This window comes from Anser brachyrhynchus (genome assembly GCF_964034855.1).
Source record: "Anser brachyrhynchus genome assembly, chromosome: 7".
Lineage (NCBI taxonomy): Eukaryota > Metazoa > Chordata > Aves > Anseriformes > Anatidae > Anser > Anser brachyrhynchus.
Window position 1 is genome coordinate 11493852 of NC_137701.1, and position 18373 is coordinate 11512224.

At 44.4% G+C, this 18373-nt stretch overlaps 1 protein-coding gene across 15 annotated transcripts in view; it reads right to left on the minus strand.

Moving 5' to 3' along the window:
* Positions 1–18373, minus strand: part of AGAP1 (ArfGAP with GTPase domain, ankyrin repeat and PH domain 1) — a 373475-nt gene that overhangs the window by 314240 nt on the left and 40862 nt on the right. For 7 of the 15 annotated variants that reach the window (XM_080600166.1, XM_080600168.1, XM_080600169.1 and 4 more), the window contains one exon: positions 2999–15223. The exons of 5 other annotated variants lie outside the window; for them this stretch is intronic. The gene's annotated coding sequence lies outside the window, so the exon portion shown is untranslated. Of the gene's footprint in view, positions 1–2998; positions 15267–18373 lie in introns of all 15 variants that reach the window. 3 more of the 15 variants (XM_080600165.1, XM_080600163.1, XM_080600162.1) reach the window with 1 other exon arrangement.

The window sequence follows — 18373 nt, forward strand, 5'->3', positions numbered from 1 at the left end:
AAGCTTCACATATGCATCTAGCCAACAAGGTCAAGAACAGTTGGGCGCAGCTCGAAATAAAGGGCCAGCCCTACACAGACACCTGACCTTCCCGTGCCTGCCAGCGATTCAGGCCAGCACCTTCTCCATGACCCTCACCGCAAACTGGGAAAAAATTCAGCCCTTTGACACCTACCACACAACGCAGAGCAGCAAGTAAACAAACAGATGCTGCAACGAAGACAACGCGAAGAAACCATCCTATGCACTACAGCATGCATAAACCTAGAAATGTAACGGGACACATCTCAGTGCCTTACACTCCAGCTTCTCACAGACAGCATCGCCAGCTGAAAACAGATCCCAGAATTCAAAAGCAAGACTCTTTGCTTTTGAAGAAATAAAATAAAAATTGAATAATTTTGCAGTTAAACTGCAGCTGAAAACAGGAAATACAGCAAGAACCCAAGTCCAATGCTGGAACAAGTCAGAGGAGAGCCCTTTAGTCATAAAACACGATTACTACACATGCATTAGCCAGGCTTCTTTTTTTTAAAGGACACTTTGAAGTCAAGCTATGCCTAATATTAGCAACTTCCATATCTAACATGGAAGAAAGTACACCTTTTTTCATCAATTCCAGTACCTCCAAGCACTGTCCCCAACACCTACGTGACGGCTGGCTCATACAAATGGTTGCACAAGAACACTGTTACGTGGGCACCCTTCCAGCTACCTGGCATTTATATCCCAAACACAGGTTTCAGTAAATTGCTTGTAAAAACAAAGAATTCCAGAAAACCTAAATACTCCGCTGCTCTTACCACCACCAGTGATTTTAGTTCAAAGTGAACGCATTTTCCAGTGGTTCAGATTACTTCGCAGAAATTAAGTTTTGTCTTAAAAGCTCTCTAGTTATGACCTCTATGCGGAACAAGCTTTGTGAACCAAAATCCTGAAGATCCTGAGAAGTACAAGGAAACAAACAACACAACAAAGAGTTTGAAGCTGAAGACTAACAGGCTGCTTTAAAATTAAGGTCAGTCATAACAGCTGAAAACTGAAAAGCTAAATGCATTTGCCTTCCTGAGTGGAGAGAACGTGGTACGTCAGAACTTCATTCAAAAATTCAAATCCTGTCCACCTTGAGTAGCAGTGAGTGGCTGTATTTTTCCTTCCCTTATCATTGGGAACAGATTTTCAAGTGTCCACCCACTCCCAACTTCTAGTACAGCTTTGACACCCAAGTTCAAGTTTGCTCTTGGTGCTTGTAAAGCCAAATACTGACAACTAACCAAACAACTGGGGCAAAGGCAGTGTTCAGAACCTCTGCCTCTTCACCAACTCATCACAAAGCCTTCACAAGCTCCATTTCCACCAAAAAGAATTCCCCACACCAAAATCATCACCACAACACCGACACAGGTGGACAATTTACATGCACTCCACCCCTCGTCCCTTTACCACCTTATAACAAATTCCTCACCACTCCCTCCCAGGCGAGCACAGACTGCTGCTGCCTTCACGATCCTTTATTGTCATCACCTACAGCTCAGCCCCAGCCCCAGGTAGCTGATGCATGACTGGGTGATGATCTGGGCCAGCTGCAACCGACAGGGGTTCCACTCCACTTCAAATCCCTGTCTTCCTAAATACTCCTGTTTATGCAGGGGAAGCAGAGCAATGGTACAGAAAGATGACCTCCTGAGGCGCCTTCTAACCTGAAATTTCCTATGATGCTATGACATACAGGTGAAGGTTTCAAAACTGGTCAAATACAGTTTTGCTATTTCAGGTTCTGTTTCACCAAAAACAATCTGAGTATTTACATAATGGAAGGAAAACTCTCTCATACCTGCCCTCCTCCTAACTTTCTGTGTGGTGTAAGAAATCACACTGTTCTCTGCTGGAGGGGAAAAAAAATAAAAAATCAGCCACTCCACAGATGCTTTCAAAGCATATGCAGACCCAGAAGGATCACCTCACAGAATTCAGAGTCCATGCTGCCTGTATACATTTGGTCATCTTAACCTAGCAAAGGGAATATCTACTACATGTTCATGTTTCCTAGCATGCTGAGAAATTACTTCTGCTTCTAACTTTGTTCCCTTGCTTCACTCACTTCACATCTGAAGACAAAATACATTTTGTGTTTCCCCCCTCCGGTTGGTCTGCAGTGAAAGATTCTTAGACAAAAGCTACTTAAAAGTGTTTTCTCCCCTGCTTTCTGGATCCTCATGTTAAATTCCAGTAGTTCGAACTGAAGTTCATTGCCTCTTAAGGCAGAGAGACTGAACACGTGCTATTGTACTACGAAGTATCTCTCAACCAACTTTACCAACACCAGGACGGTACCCACAACGTACTAGCAGAATTTGGAAGAAAGTCTACCAGAGCAGAAGGGATAGTCCATTATTGAACCACTAACACTGAAGTCAGTTTCCTTGATTATACAATACTCCCCTCTCCTTTTATTTTTAACTCCTTTGTCCACCCTCTTCTTTAGTGAATTCAAGAATATGTGTGTTGCAACAGAAGACCACGTCCTACAGAATAAAGCAATTCAAGACATTTCTACCCCTTATAACAAGCACACACTTCTGATGAAGGTTCAAGCTTAAGAAAAACAAAAGAAGGGCTATTCATAACATTACTGGCACATTAAAAAATCTCTTTAAAGCCATGCTGATATTGCAATAATGTTTTCTGATATAAGTTATCAAAAATGAATAAGCTTAAATTGGCTTTTATTTTGGAATATTGTTTACAGAAGACAAGAACCATGTCCAAACTAACATTCTTAACAAAAGACTCTGAACTATCTTTTTAAAATATTTTGGAAGCAAAAACAAACAAACGCTCACTATCAGAACTAAAAGGCTTTACATCAAACACTGGATATTACTGTGTGGAATCAGAGGTCATTCAATACCATGTCCACCATGTGAAAGGCCGCTAGGTTGAGTTCCCATTGCTTCCCAGCGAGAAAAGTGCTCAGAGGAACAACTTACAGCCTTACCTCTGGAGCAGCAACGCTGCACCCACACTGACCCAACGCTTTGGCTATAGGTTGTGTTTTACCCTGAAACCTGCCCAACGTGCATGGTGACACTTCCATCTTCCTTCCACTGCCCCCTCCCCAAAAGCCAGCTTTCTCCCAGCTCTTCAAGATGGGAAGTACAGCTGTACCTAAATTCCTCAATCCCCACTTCTGCTAAATCAGCAGCTCTACAGGAGGGACACCACACCCTTCTTTGACTTCACATGGAACTTCAGGTGTCCCTTCATGCTTCAAAGTAATTTACCTCTTTTAGCTCTTACTTTTTATTTGCCTACTAAAAAATCCTAATTAGCTACACTATTTTCAGCAAAGAAAACCAATCACTATGGCTAAAAGATGTGGGCACTCCCCTACGATGCACTAGCTTGCTTATTCGTTAGGCTAATATAGCTATTTCAAGGATTAATCCTCCCATGAAAAACAGTTTCAATCGCAACAACACAAGTCTTGTTCATTGGCAAAATTAGTAAATTGATCAATGGATCACTAATACTCCTCCCTCAGGGAACACCAAGGCTGCTTGCATCTCTGCAACAACCCATATGAGAGTTTTCCGTCATTAATTTTCCAAGTACTTAAACAGAAAACACAACCGGTGAATCTCTAACACTGCCATTTTGTTCTGGTTTGGTTTTGAATTGTGAATGTGAGCAGGCAGTCTAAATGCAAAACAAAACCTTTGGTCATCTAGGGAGGATGGAAAACTCATGCCAGACATTGTGCTCCTCTACCCAGTTCAACCGTAATTATACACTAAAAGAGAATCTCCACACACCTACCAGTGCTTTCGAGTCATCCCTCTCACACAGCATTGTTCTCTGAGTACAGCACCAGCCCTTCCCAATTTCAGAAACAGATGTACACGAAGTTATGCTTTGCTAGCACTCCTTCCAACTGCAAACAAGATCCAACAACAGCTTCTGCAAGAAATTCACAGTTCTTCCTACCAATTTAACTAATCAAACCTAAAACAGTTCATCAATATTACCATCTAATCCCTAACACTCAAACATTTACATAGCCATGTTGGCAAATGTCACCTTCTTAATTCCAATTAACATTTTTTACACATTCTTACATCACTTGGAGCAGGCGGGGGCAATACAGGCTCACACACCACGCCACATAAAAGCTAGGTTCTGCCACAGAAGAGCGATGGACACTTAAAATACCCCAAATAGGAATTTGGACAAGTGACTTCAAAGTTCAGGCTGCTGTAGGTTCTCCCACACCCAGCGCTGAGCATCAGCTGCCAGACTGAGCACAGCTTCCAACAACCCACTCACGCTTTTCCATGTGGGAGGAAGGGTTTGAGAGTTCAGTGCAAGAGTAACGTGCTATCCAGACTAAGGAAGAGGCTCCTTCAGCTTTGACAAACAGGCTGGCACTGCGAGAAATCAAACTGTGCAAGCAGAAACACATCTAAACTTCTGCACCAGTTTCTGCCCCATGCAGGATGTTTCTCCTCTTCTGTTACAGGGAAGGGGAGCGTTCAAGTCACTCTCACTGGCTACCCAAAACATCAGAGACACCAACAGACCACCTGAGGACCCAGATGCCTTATGCACAAGCTGGGTACACCTTGCCCCCTCCGCTCTCCCCTCCCACACAAGAGACCTGAGGTCATACAGGGCCTCTGCAGACCACTTCCATTAACCCACGGCGCAGTTTCTCCTCATATCTAGATCTGAACAGCCCGATTTTGAACTTGCACACACTGCATCAGTGTAACTCTTGCACAGGGGAGCTCAAAACTGGACACAGCTATACAGATGTTGTCTCACAAATACTAAACAGATGCCAAGGAGGCCTCTCCTTGACCTTCTACCTACACTCTTTCTAACAAGCCCAAGTGCATTTGGGCGTTCGCTGCAGGGGCAGAGTGGCAGCACCAGGTCAGCGTGCCACCCGCAGGAACCCCCAGGTTGTACCCACCTAGGGCAATGCCTGCCATTTGTCTAGGTTTGACTTCAGGGTGCTCCCATTGGCCCACTTCCTCAGCCTGACGGGGTCCCTCCGAAAAGTAGTTGTGCTTTTCAACACGCTGACACCTCCCTCAAATTGGAGGGGATACAGAAACTTGTGCAGTGTGTCTGCTCTCCAACCCATCGCCACCCAGGCCGTTAATACAGACACCCCTGTCTGCCTGTAGTAACTAGCCACCTGCCTCCTGTGGCCGATGGCCATCCCTTTGAGCCAACAGGTCAGCCAGTGTTCCACGTCACTGTGCATTTACCCATCCCAGACCTCACCAACATGGCTGTCACGATATGGTGGGAGACCACATCAAAGCCCTTGCCAAAACCCAGGCAGACAAGATGCACTGCTCCGCTGTCCGTAGTCCCAGCCATGCCATCACAAAAGGCAATCAGGTCAGGCATGAGTTTCTGCTGGTAAGCCTGCTCTGGCTGTTCCCCTTCAGCTTCTTGTCCTTTATGTGCTTCAACATGGCTTCCAGGAGAAGCTCCATAACCTTCCCAGGGAGGGAAGTAAGGCTGATAGCCCATCACCCCCTGGATCCTCCTTGCACTTTAAAGAAAAAACAAGCTCAATATTCAGCTTTCTCCCGCCACCAGGAGCTACCTGAGACAGCACAAGCTACCACAGGTGACAGCAGCTCCACAACTATACAGGCAAAGTCTCTGCACCCTCAGATGCATCCCGTTGGACCAGATGCAGGGATGGAGAACCTTCATAGACACACTGAAGTCAACTTGCTCCCGCAAATAAACAAGCATTCTTGGTTTTGGCAAGGGAAATTCAAGGACAGAAACTGCTCTCAAACTGAATACAATTACATTTTAGGGAGTTTACAGAACTAGAGGCAAAGAAGTTATCTAAATATTTACATTCTTTCCATCATTTAACGCACACAAATATTTTATTCCTCTCACAGGCCTCAGGATGACCCACTGATGGCTGATGCTCATACCCAGCATTATCCTGTACTGAAGCATCTCAATTCAGGAAGGGTTTCATGCAGATGCTGAAAGATACCTGCTGAAGTTCATCGCTCATTTCAAGAGCTCGTGTCTTTTCCAAAACATGCAGTCCTAGCTTTAAAATATTATTGAAGATGTATAGTCCAATTTTACAGCCAGTTACAATCTTGCTCATCTATTACTTTATGTATTTATATGCACAACAGAGAAGAAAAATCTAGCTGTTTCACATGTACTCGTGATTTAACTGCTAGGCAAATATAATGCTAAAGGTTATTCTTGAGACAGGGAAACAGATGTTCAGTCAAAAGGAAATTTTTCTCAAGAGGAGATACCCAGGAAGTTTGTCTTTCCAATCTGCTCCAGCCCACAAATTTCCCACCGCACTTATACAACTGGGAAAACTATGAATCAGCCTCCAACTTCACTGCGTGTACAACAGAAATACCAGCTTTGAGGACTTCAGCACCATCATTCATAACAGCACGATTCTCACATAAGTGCTTCATATATTAAGCATATGGACTTTAGTTACTAGCTTCAAAATCCACTCGCGGTAGTCCAAAATCTAAGCAATTGAAATCTAAGCTTAAATGACAGAGCACTCAGGCTTCTGAACAGCGTAACGTTTCAGAGGTACTTTAAATCCCATCGGATAAGCTTGCTAAGTGTGGAAACTGGCCCGCACAATAGGAAAAGGTGATGTCTTTTTACTTGTTAGCAACTTAGACATTTACAGCTAGAGTATCCGAGCAAACAAATGAAGGCAACAGTTCCAAAGGCATTTATAAGTCATAGGAATCCTCCCTACACCCTTCACAGATACACAGGATGGAAACCCCGACCTCTAGTCCAAGCCCCCTGCTGAAGCAGGTCACCAAAAGCATGCTGCCCAGGACCGTGCCCAGCTGGGCTCCCTTCAGGTGGAGGCTCCACAACCTCCCTGGGCAGCCCGGTCCAGCATTTGATCACTCTCAAACAGTATTTTCTTGGGTTCAGATGCAACATCACATGCTTCCGTTTGTGCCCTCTGCCTCTTGTTCCATCAGTGGGCACTAATGAGAAGAGCCTGCCTCTCTTTTAGTTTCCTCCCATAGGTACTTTAGACACATCGCTTAGAGCCTCTGAGCCTTCGCTTCTCCTGGCTGACAACTCCCAGCTCTCTCAGCCTCTCCCCATATGAAGGATGCTCCAGATCCTGAATCATCTTCTGGTCCTGCACGGGATTTGCCCAAGTGAGTCGGTATCTTTCTTGTACAGGGCAGCCCAGCACCAATAGTAGGGCTCCAGATGTGGCCTCACCAGTGCAGAGTAGAGAGAAAGGTCACTGCTCAGCCTCCGACAGTCCTCCTTTAGAAAAGGCACAAACTCGTGCCTTTCACTGCTGACAGCCATGGCAATCATTAGGAATAATTAATCTTAGGCTAACGCTAGGTCAAGGACTACCATATCACGTTTCTTTCTACATATGTTTCTTACATCTAGAAGAACATTTGCGTATGCCAAATTTAATCTCTTGTCCTTGCCAGACCTTGCTTCATTCAGCATGAGAAATAAAATATTGAGGTAAACCCAAAATAACACAACATTATTGTAACACACATTACTTGCTTGTAAACATTAGGAAGTTATCTCTGGCTCGCATTTCATGTTTTTTACTTGCCAAAAATGAAATATATATCAAGATATCTTGTTTGGCAGATGTCCAACCACAGCTGCAAATAGCTGTTCCAGTTACATGTGGCAGTGGAAGACTAGGTTTCAAAATGAGGATAAAACGCATCACCAAAGAGGATCAGATATTCATTTAGGGTTTCTCAGATCAAAACCCAGTCTGAGATGGGATGATGGGATGCCTCTAAACCAGTTCTAAATCCCTTTCAGGCTCTAACATGTCCTGTCTTTGAGATCTTTTGCAACCCAGCAGAACAGAGCAGTTCTTCAGCAAGCCACTGCACTATCAGCAGGGCGTTTTCAGGTGCTTGCAGTGGCGAGCTAAAGAGATCAATACACAGGCAAGAGAAATGCAAAGTTTGTGGCTAATTGTGCAATATGTACTCAACTCCAGATGTTCAGCTAGTCAGTGTCCAATTGCACAAAATTCCTTAAAAAGGAAAATCATTTGCAGAGTAATTTAAGAAGTAGAATCAAGTAAGACTAAAAGTTCTGGGTCAGCTGGTGGTGAGCAATTGCTCTGTGCATCACCCACACAACCCCTTTCTTATTAAACTGTCCTTATCTCCCTGTCTCAAACCACAAGTTCTCACACTTTTTCCTTTAATTCTCCCCCCATCCTGCTAAGTGGGGAGCAAACAAGCAGCCACATGGTGCCAAGTTAAACCACAGCAGTCTTTTTGGTGCCCAACACGGGGCCCGAAGGGCTGAAATAACAATCAACCTCACCAGAGCATGTTAAAGAACTCATCTGCTCAAAATTTGTTATAATTATTCTATTTAATAGTTGGTGATCACGGTGTTGATTTATTTGCTCTCAAAGTTGGTTCAGGTAATGCTCTCTTGCTGCACCCACTCCCCGTTTTGCTGTTTATCACCCCCAGGGGCTGGCCAAAGGTTGCTTTTGGTTCCACCCCTGTGCTGTGCAACACTCGCTTAGGACACGGTAGCGGCTCTGGCCATGAGCCTAACGTGGTATTTGTGCTCAGCACGGCCGCCATCCCTTGGAAACTGTTAACAAGTACACGTTTTACCTTTTCTCCTCCCAGAGCCAGTCTGTGGAGGAGACAAGGAACAATACCTTCGCATCTTCCTTCAACTAGCAAAAAGGAAACATGAGCTTTCTTAGGCATTGTGAGGTTTTGGAGAAAGCACATTCCACATAACAGTCTGACTGTAAGCCCTCTCTATCAAGCAATCCACAAGAGCCCTTTTAAATGGGACCCTGAGCAACAACAAGCCTTTGAACAAATTAAACAGGAGATAGTTCACACAGCAGCCCTTGGGCCAGTGTGAGGATGCCAAGATGTGAAAAACGTGCTCTGCACCACAGCCAGGGAGAGTGGCCCCACGTGGAGGCTCTGGCAGAAAGAGCCTAGGAAGACTTGGTCAACCCCTGGGGTTTTAGAGTCAGGGATTCAGAGGACCCGAGGCCCACTACACTGCAACCAAAAAAGAGAGACTGGCAGCATACAGAGGGGTTCGAGCTGTGTTGGAAGTGGTTGGTCCTGCAGCACAGCTCCTCCTGACACCCTGACTGCTGGTGCTGGGCTGGGCGTTCAAAGGGAGGGTCCCCTCTGCACGTGGGTCGTGCTGATCACTGATACCCTATGCTTAAGTGGTAAGGACTTGGGTTATTCAAGAACTTGTAATGAAGGGCAGAGGATTACACTAAAACTGTCAGGTTAAAGTCAGCAGGAAGAAAACTGACTCAGGAAACAAGTATAATTCACTAGCCAAGACACACAGGCCTGTGTCCCACACTACTTGCACTAGAGCTTTCGTTGGTCAAATCTTGCTTTCACTCCATCTATTAAAGCCTTTTTTTTTTGTGGGGGGGGGGGGGTTACCCCAAAAGTAAATGAATGATCTGTGTGATCTGTGTCAACTCAACGTAACTGAAAGGAAACAAAACACATACACACACCTTTTTTCCAGTTGAGCTGGAAAGACAACGTAATTGAAGTTCAGAGCAGACTTGGTGTAGTGGGTTTACATGGCAAGGTTTTGGTAGCAGGAGGCCATAGGGGTGGCTTTTGTGAGAAGAATCTAGAAGCTTTCCCACGTTAGGTAAGGGTCCCACTGCTGACCAGAGCTGAGCCAATAAGTGATGTTGTTTGCGCTTCTGTGAGAGCATATTTAAGACAGGGAAAAAAAACCAAGCTGTGCCACACAGCAGCTGGGAGAGTGAGAGGAGTGAGGAACAGCCCTGCAGGCAGGCGCCAAGGTCAGTGAAGAAGGAGGGCAGGAGGTGCTCCAGGCGCCGGAGCAGAAGTCCCCTGCGGCCTGTGGTGAGGACCGTGGTTAAGCAGGCTGTCCCCCTGCAGCCCATGGAGTACCACGGTGGAGCAGGATTCCACGCTGCAGCCCGTGGAGGAGACCCCGGTGGAGCAGGTGGACCTGCACCGACGGAGGCTGTGGCCTGTGGAGGACCCCTGCTGGAGAAGGCCCCAGGCCGGAGCTGCAGCCCGTGGAGAGGAGCCCACGCAGGAGCAGGGGGTCTGGGGGGAGCTGCCGCCCGTGGGAGACCCGTGCTGGAGCAGTTTGCTCCTGGGGGATGGACCCCGTGGTACGGAGCCGTGTGGGAGCAGTTATTGAAGAGCTGCTGCCTGTGGGAACCCTACGCAGGCTCAGTTTGGCAAAGGACGGCATCCCGTGGGAGGGACCCCACATGGAACAGGGGCAGAGAGTGACCGTGAAGGAGCGGCAGAGAAGAAGTGCTATAGACTGACCACAGCCCCCCATTCCCTGCACCGCTCAGGGGGAGGAGGTGGAAGAGGGTTGATGGGGGGAAGGCGTTCTTGGTTTCTTTCCTTTGTTTCTTGCTTCTCTAGCTTGTTAGTAATACGTAATAAATCTTACTATCTCCCTATGCTGAGTGTTTTGCCCATCACAATAATTACTGCGCAATCTCCCCATCCTTACCTCAATCCTTGAGCCCTGTGGATCGTATTTTTCTCCCCATTCCCCTTAGAGGAGGGGGAGTGAGAGAGCGGCTGTGGTGGAGCTCGGCCGCCCACCCAAGTAAAACCACCACACTTGGCATTATTTAATAAGTAACAGTATAAGCATTTAGGCAAGAGCATGACAGAAACAAACCATTTCTATCATGTTTGCTGCTGGCATGAGCTAATACCTGTAGCTTTTTGGTTTCAGACTTCCTCTGTAAGATGCCACTTAAATTCATAGCCATTTCAGAACTTTAGGCAAAGATTGCTGCCTATCTACGAATATTGCAGATATTTTCTGTTTGCTTTATTTCCAAACATCAAGTCATAAAGAATGATATCTATACTGTAAGCACAGCAACATCAAACCATGCTCATCTACTGCCCAATTCACCATTCACAACATAGCAGGCAATACTTGATACGCTTGATTAGCAAATAGCTGCTTCAACAGAAATTCATCTCCTTTAAATTGGTAGCATACCTGCCAAGGCTAAAGAAATCTTCATTCTTATTTTTTTTCAGCTTATGTATCAGAAAGTCTATACAACAAAAAGATTGCTATTGTTGATAGCAATTGCTATCACTGAAACAATGATTGTCTCCTTTCCCAACCAAGCTTTCAGAGAGGTTTGACCACTGAGATAAAGCTGTAAAATGCTGTCCAAGATCTTAGGGGTTTGTGAACTCTCTCATCACGTCAGCCCCCATAGATATGTTTCCCTGTGTTTGTCACAATTCAGGATTAAGCCATCTTCAGTTTGTTACAGTCCGCTACTACCATCCAACTCATTCAGTTTGCAGTATTACATGATGTCACCTGGCACCCCGAGGACTATTTTCAAGTGCATAAATTGGCCTCATGTCCAAAGGAATGTTTCTAGACTTACGCAATCATTTCAATCAAGACAGTGAAAGTGACTTGCATTTCCTTTTGTATTATCAGCCCAGCTGGAAAAAGCCAGGCTTTTGCGATAGCAGAACACTGCAGGTAATTGATATTCTCCTGTAGTTCAAGCATTGCTACATGCAGCACAGGGGACAAGAATGATGCACTGATGTGCATCCTGGAACAAGAAAGAGTAGCATGGCCTTCCAGTCTAATGGTATTCTGAATCTGTATTTTGTAACTACATTCCAACATCTGAGCATTCATCGGAACATTGTAGCTGTGAATATATCAGCTACTTGAAATTGCTTTCTCAGTTCCCTGTCCATTACCCAAACAGAAAACAAATCTTTACTTCCTTACCCCCATGCAGTGCAGGTGCATTCATCTGATTTTCAGCAAATTATCTGTTCTTTCCATCTTTCTTGCGAGCCCTTCAGAAGCCTGTTTTTCTGCACTGAATTCCTGACAGGAACATTTGCAGGTTCCCCTCCTTTTAACTGAATTTTTATCATCTTAGTGAAGCTTATGGAATGACTTCCCATTCTGGTCATAATACTGCGTAAGAGGAGAAGTGTTCACCCAGCATGACAATGCTTTTTCCCCCTCCAAGACCTTTAACCCCACTGCACCAAGCTTTCACGAATATTTGCAGAGGAATAAAAACTGCCAAAAAAATATTTTTCCATCCTCCTTTAAGTTAAAATCCTCGGTGTTCAAGGGGGAAAAAAAAGGGGGGAGAGAAAAAAACCAAAAACTTACAAAGAATACATCCTGCTGCCCCAAACAAAGGCTCTTTTTGCCAGTCACAAGGGACGGGAGTAACATGCTTTCACTGTCCAGAGGAAAGACAATTCAATTTGCTGTATGCTGATAAACACTGGGCAAGAAGAATGGCTTGCAGAAAGCCACGCACTTGCTGGAAGGCAAATCTGAGGATTGCAGCCAAAACAAATATTAGCACGTGCCCATGGAGGCACAGATGCCAAGATCAGGAGCTGAGCAGCGGGTAACAGACCCAGGTATTCCTGCATCTGAGAGGATGACTTCTCAGGCACAAGTTCAACCCCAGGACTCGAGCCGCTCTGCGTAGCAAAGGCGAGCTCAGCCTCACAACTCAGTGGTAGGGCATGGGCCCAGTGAATTCACACTACAGTCCTTTTGGCCAGCGTGACGCAGCTAGCATCATTAAACCAAAAAATTGAAAAATGGATTGTTTTTACTGGTTACTGTAGAAAAGCACCACTATGGTGAGAAGAACAGGAGGAAGACATGCGGAGTGAGTGCAAACCAGCGCAATGTACAGCTCTGCTTCCAGCCCTGAGGTGCAGAAGTGCGGGGCAGGCCCCAGCAGCCTGAGAGCCGCACGTGGAAGCGCCCAGGGCCGCCTGCACTGGAGGGGCAAGGATGCAAACCCAGTAGCTGATGAGGTCAGACTCCTGCACCCAAGGATCTTAAGTAAGGCTGGCTTTTGGCCTAATGAAGAGCTTCGTTAGAAGTGATAGTGGGCATCTATGGGGGGAAAGCAAGCACAGAGGTTCAGCTCAGAGGTCAGAACTGGCCTTAAGCTCTGCTCCTGAAAGGCAGCTAAATTAATATCCTTCCTTCCCTGCCTGCTGCTAAGACTGAAGGTGCCTGCTGAGGCTTCGCCAGTATGACAAGTTACAGTCGGATTCATTTTTCCAGAACAATTCAAGCGAGCAGTAAATACTCTCCATCTTGCAAAACCAATTTAAGGATATCAGAAAAAAACAGGAACCTATCATTTCAAAAATTACATCAACCTAACCCAGCGAGCTTCCCCATCTCCAATCATTTCATCTCGGGAGGATCCCACCACCCTCACAGAAGAGAGCCACTACTGCTTCTAACCAACACAAAGAGGGAAGGGTACCAGGGCAACCGCTCTTGGCGCTGCTGGGCCCGCTCCCAGCAGAGCCCAATTAGAGCCAGGGCAGCGCAGCAGCTCTGGGGGCCCCTGGGCCGAGCAGCCGGACAGCCTCGCGCTGAACAACAGTGCCTCCGCCCTGCGGAACATACCTGAAGTTCTTCTGGGAGGTGCGGATGGGAGAAGCAAGTCCCATAACCTTTTCTAGGTGAGGGTCTTCGAATGGCTAACAATTTTTTAAAAAGTCTTTGGACTTGTTTCCACTTGGAACTTCTCACAGTTTTATATTTTTGATAACTAAGTCAGGTCATTTTACGCTGTCTTCTGTTTTAATGATCTTGTTTCAGATTTAATGGGACATTTTTCAGCAATCCATTGTTAAGAGCCCCTGCCCTTGCCAACCTGTTTAGGGTAATTTCAGTAGTGTCCCTGAGTACTCTGAGGTCTACCAAGCATTTTCTATTTCCTCACTGTATAATTAGACCTCCACTATGCTTTGAACTTTTACCCCATCCACATCATTTAATGTTAGATGATGCACTTTATTTTGCCCTCATTCTACACCTTACACTAGTTTAACTTGGTAAATGACATTCTTTGCAAATAAACACCATCCTTGCTTAACACAAACTTCTCATACTCGATGAATATCCATAGCATTATTAAACAAAGATGTTGTGGAAGGGATGGGCAGTTCACCCAGGAATTAGTTATGTACTTAAATCCCTCAGGAACAGCGCACCAAAAACATAAAACAGCAAAATACCACCAGAAATAATGGAGTGATCCCAGGAACTTCTGGTTGGTAAGGAAGAGCTAATGGTGTAGAGGAGCAGCACTACAGCAGCACTGGGAATCACCTCTCACTTCCAGCCAAAGATCTGTATTTTTACAAGCCAGCCTAGGTAAACCTATCATGAAAATCCAGGGTTGGTAGGGTATCATTAAACAAGCAAGAAACAGACACTCACTGTTCTTCAACATAAGTGGTAGTGACCTAAAATAACAGGAACACAAATCTGAATACACCAAGATTTTGCTTTTAATTATTCCCTGTACCCAAGGAGGCAATTCAGTTTATGCAGTTTGCACATGAACCGTTATTATTCATGCCACACTTGTTTCTGAACACATTTTAGGAAGTGCAGTGGCAACTGTACAAACAAGCAGTATTTTATTCCTGTATTTAAAATTAGATGTCTGTTGACTTTTATAGAGAATTAAAATTGAAAGAAGATTGTCTTTACACGTAAGGGATCTGGGAATTCACAGAATGCACAAAATAGCCAGAAGGCAAATGCCTCTAAGAACTAGGTCACTCCTGCTGTTTCAGAACCATTTACCATCCCCAGTCACCATGCTGCAAACAGAGCTGCAGCTAATGGTGTTAATGGTACAGACACTGCAGGCAAACCAAGCACCCACACTTAAAGACGGAAAACAAATTGTCACATTTCAGAAGTCATTCTCAAATAACGTATACTGACTTAAAACAGCTGCAGAATGCATTAACAAAATAGCAGTCAGTGTTATATTTAGAGAAAACATTAAGTCAAACAAGGTACGATTGTCACAAGTGTGTCATACAAAACATCTACATCCAAGGGTGTTCCAAGGGAACTCAGTCTCTGGCTTTAGAAAGGGTACATCTGATCGCATGAAAACTTTGTATTTGAGTACTTTTCACTGTCTTCAAGATGAGAAAAAGCAATTCCTTCCCAGCTCTTGATTTCCAGCAGCCGAGGTTCAGCAGATGCACGCTGACTCTTCTAGTACGTCAACAGCAGCATCTTGCAGCAGGAGCCTTCACCACACCACATTACTCTCTATTTTCTCACAGCACTGTGGAAAACCAGTTTGCAAACAGCCATGATGCACTGAAGAGCTGAAAAAAAGTAAATTTACAAGAGCCAGCCCCGGACCTTTTGACTACAGCCAAAGTAACGCTGTGATGCTTTACTTTGAGCATAACCATCCCCAGGCTTCACATAAGGGCTCACGCCAGGTAGATATGTTCCCTGAACCAACCAACCAAGGTCAATGCACAAAGGATGCTCTGCTTCCTAATCCTTCATTCACCCGGCAAACTACAGTGCTTGTGCAGCTGTGCTAGTCTTTGGACCTCAGTCGCATCGTGCTTTCACTTTCCAGCTCAAAAGCAGCAGCATCTTTTCAGGATGTAGTACCAAAAAGCACGTCACCAGTAGCATTCACCCCAAACAGGATGTGTATGTGGCTTTACCTAGAAGGACCTCTCTTACACACACAGCTATGCACCAGATGGGTTCTAAATATGACAGTCTCCCTATCCTAATACTACTTAAGCATTTCCCGCTGGGGTATAGCGGATGAATTAGTACCTGCTAAGAACAGAGGAAACATGGTTCAAGCCAATTCCTTCCTGAAATGATTTTAAGCATAGAAAAAACTCTACAGTCAAGCAGAAAACACATGATAGAGTCAGTCTGCAAGAACAGCTGAAAGTGAAATCCCTTGTTATGTCCATAAGCAGTATTAAAGCCAGTTAAAATTGTATGGGAAGAACTACAGTGTTTTTCATAATACAGGCACACTCTCACGGAGACATCTGAATAAAAGGCAACTTTTTAAACTTGGTTTGGCCCAAGTAATTGGCTACAAGGAACCACAAAACAGGGAAATCCTTACCAAATTCCTGAAACTGTCTTTTCCAGGAACTTCGGTACCAATACCTTCCTGGGGAAGGCAGGACCCAGCCAAGCAAGTTCAGAGTAGTTATGCATGACAGAAGTGCAGGCAATCAAACCACACTGAGTATTTTCACCATCATCCCTGAACCCGCACAATGCATTCAGGGCAGTTGAACCACAGCACAGAAACCAACATGTTGGACATTGGGAGGTGGAAGCCACACAATTTATCACAGCTGGTGCACAATAAATATATCCACAACACCTTGGAGAATGAATATTTGGAGGCAACAAATGATCTATTACAGCTTGGATGTTAAACCAGTCATATTTCAGAACGACGTTGCTGTTATTAGCAGATGACCTGCTGAAGTGGTCAGCTTTTAAGTTTAACGTAAATTCTTGTATTTCAATCATATCCTAATGCTTCCTTCATAGCAAAAGAAGCACAAAGCACTCTGAAAGTTACATGAATGTTCGACAGTTTTACAAGTCCGGCTTGATACGGCTTAGAAGTATAATTTACATATTCCTACCACGCTACTTTTACTCTCCAAGTATTTGTATGTTTACTGAAGACAAATGTATCTAAACAGCCCAGAGCACTGGAGAAAAAAAGAGAAAGTATTTAATCCAGAAGAATGCACTCGAACAGTATACCTTCTGCATGTCCCACTAACACTAAAGGTGGCAAACCTGACCCCAAGTACTTCAGCAAGAAATAGGGGCTGGAGATCTGGAGAGGGTAACCACCACTTGGAGGCACCACCACCTCAGGCGGTCGTTCTGCACGGGGTGGGCAGCAGCCACGCCAACGTGGGCTCACAGCTTTTGGAGGCAAACAACCCAGTATAGCTTGATTTTAAACCAGACTTATTTATTAATAGCTATTGCTACTGTATTGCCCCCTAAAAAACAGCATTTCCTACTTCTCTGTACAAGGTTTTAAACAATGAATTCTTTTGCTCTGTTCACATCACAAGCCCCTTGGACTCACACAGTACTAGTTGTTTGAGGCATGGGACAAGGAAGCAGAGGAAGATGAAAGGAGCCCAGGGAACTCAAATTAGTATTATAAATAACGTTAAAGGCCAGCCAAGCACTTCTCCTCATTGAAAGAAAGCTAGCAAAACACTAATGAGTAGCAGCTCATTATTTACCCCAAACCAACACCTTAAAATTACTATCACATACTTAACTCAGCGTACTGCTGCAGCCCGCACATAATGTAACCACAAAGCTTTGAGGGCATCCCCGAAGCAGAGGGACACAGAACAAAAACCTGGTAGATGCTCTTAAGAGACTTAAGATGTGCTTCCTACTTTAGTTTTAATTTCCTTCTGACGTGCTGTTACCCCTTGTTGCCTTACAAACAAGGATTGAGCATATTGGTAATAAATTTGGTTTTGATCCATTTGGATGGCCAGTAAAAGTCTTGTGCTGTATTTTAAGCTACTTCAACAAAATTCAAGCCAGCTTCTATCAGTTTTTACATCATTTTGCTAGTTCCATTTCCAAATCAGGTGTGCCTGCTCTGCAAGCACAGCTGTATGTTCAATTCAAAGAGCATTTCCAAGACCCTGGAATGCTGTTGTGTGATGTGTTTTTTAAGACTTAAAATAATGATTTATTCAATTATCACCTCACCTCTATCACAGAAAAATTTACCATCATCATTGAATGAAAAGATATTCATCAATTTTAAAAAGTTATTATTCTTTTAAGAGAACACGAGCAGAAAGGACTTCTATTTTTTGTGGTTAAGGCATGTTCAAACAGACATGAAATGTCTGGCATATTTGAAAGCCAGGTATCCAATTTTTCTCTTCTCTTAATGGCTGGTAGCAAAAAGAGAAAATAGCTTTGACCCACTTCTGCAGAGAGAGATATAAGCACTCCACATTAAGCTCACAAACAGAATGCATTCCTATTCTGTTAATTCACTGCCTGCAGAAAACAGCTGAATCTAAGGGTTAATTCTCTTCACATGCCATCTCAAAAATCAGCTCTGATGAAAGAAAATATTTTAAAATATTATTTGCAGACAAAAAGTAGCAGAGAATATGTTTTACCAGAAGAGCTTAGAAGAAATAAAAAGACTCATAGGTGAAACCTTCACTGTAACAGCAGTGCCTCTACCATTCCCACCAGGGTTACTTCGCTGCAGAAGTAAGGCTTATAATGGATAATCATCAGCATGCAGATGGAATACTTAGAGCTCTTTTTGAGAATATAAAAGCTCATCAGGGTAACAAAATGACAACAGTAAAGGCAAGATACATGCATGTATTTAGCTATCCCTTCACATGCAGCTTTGCTCTTC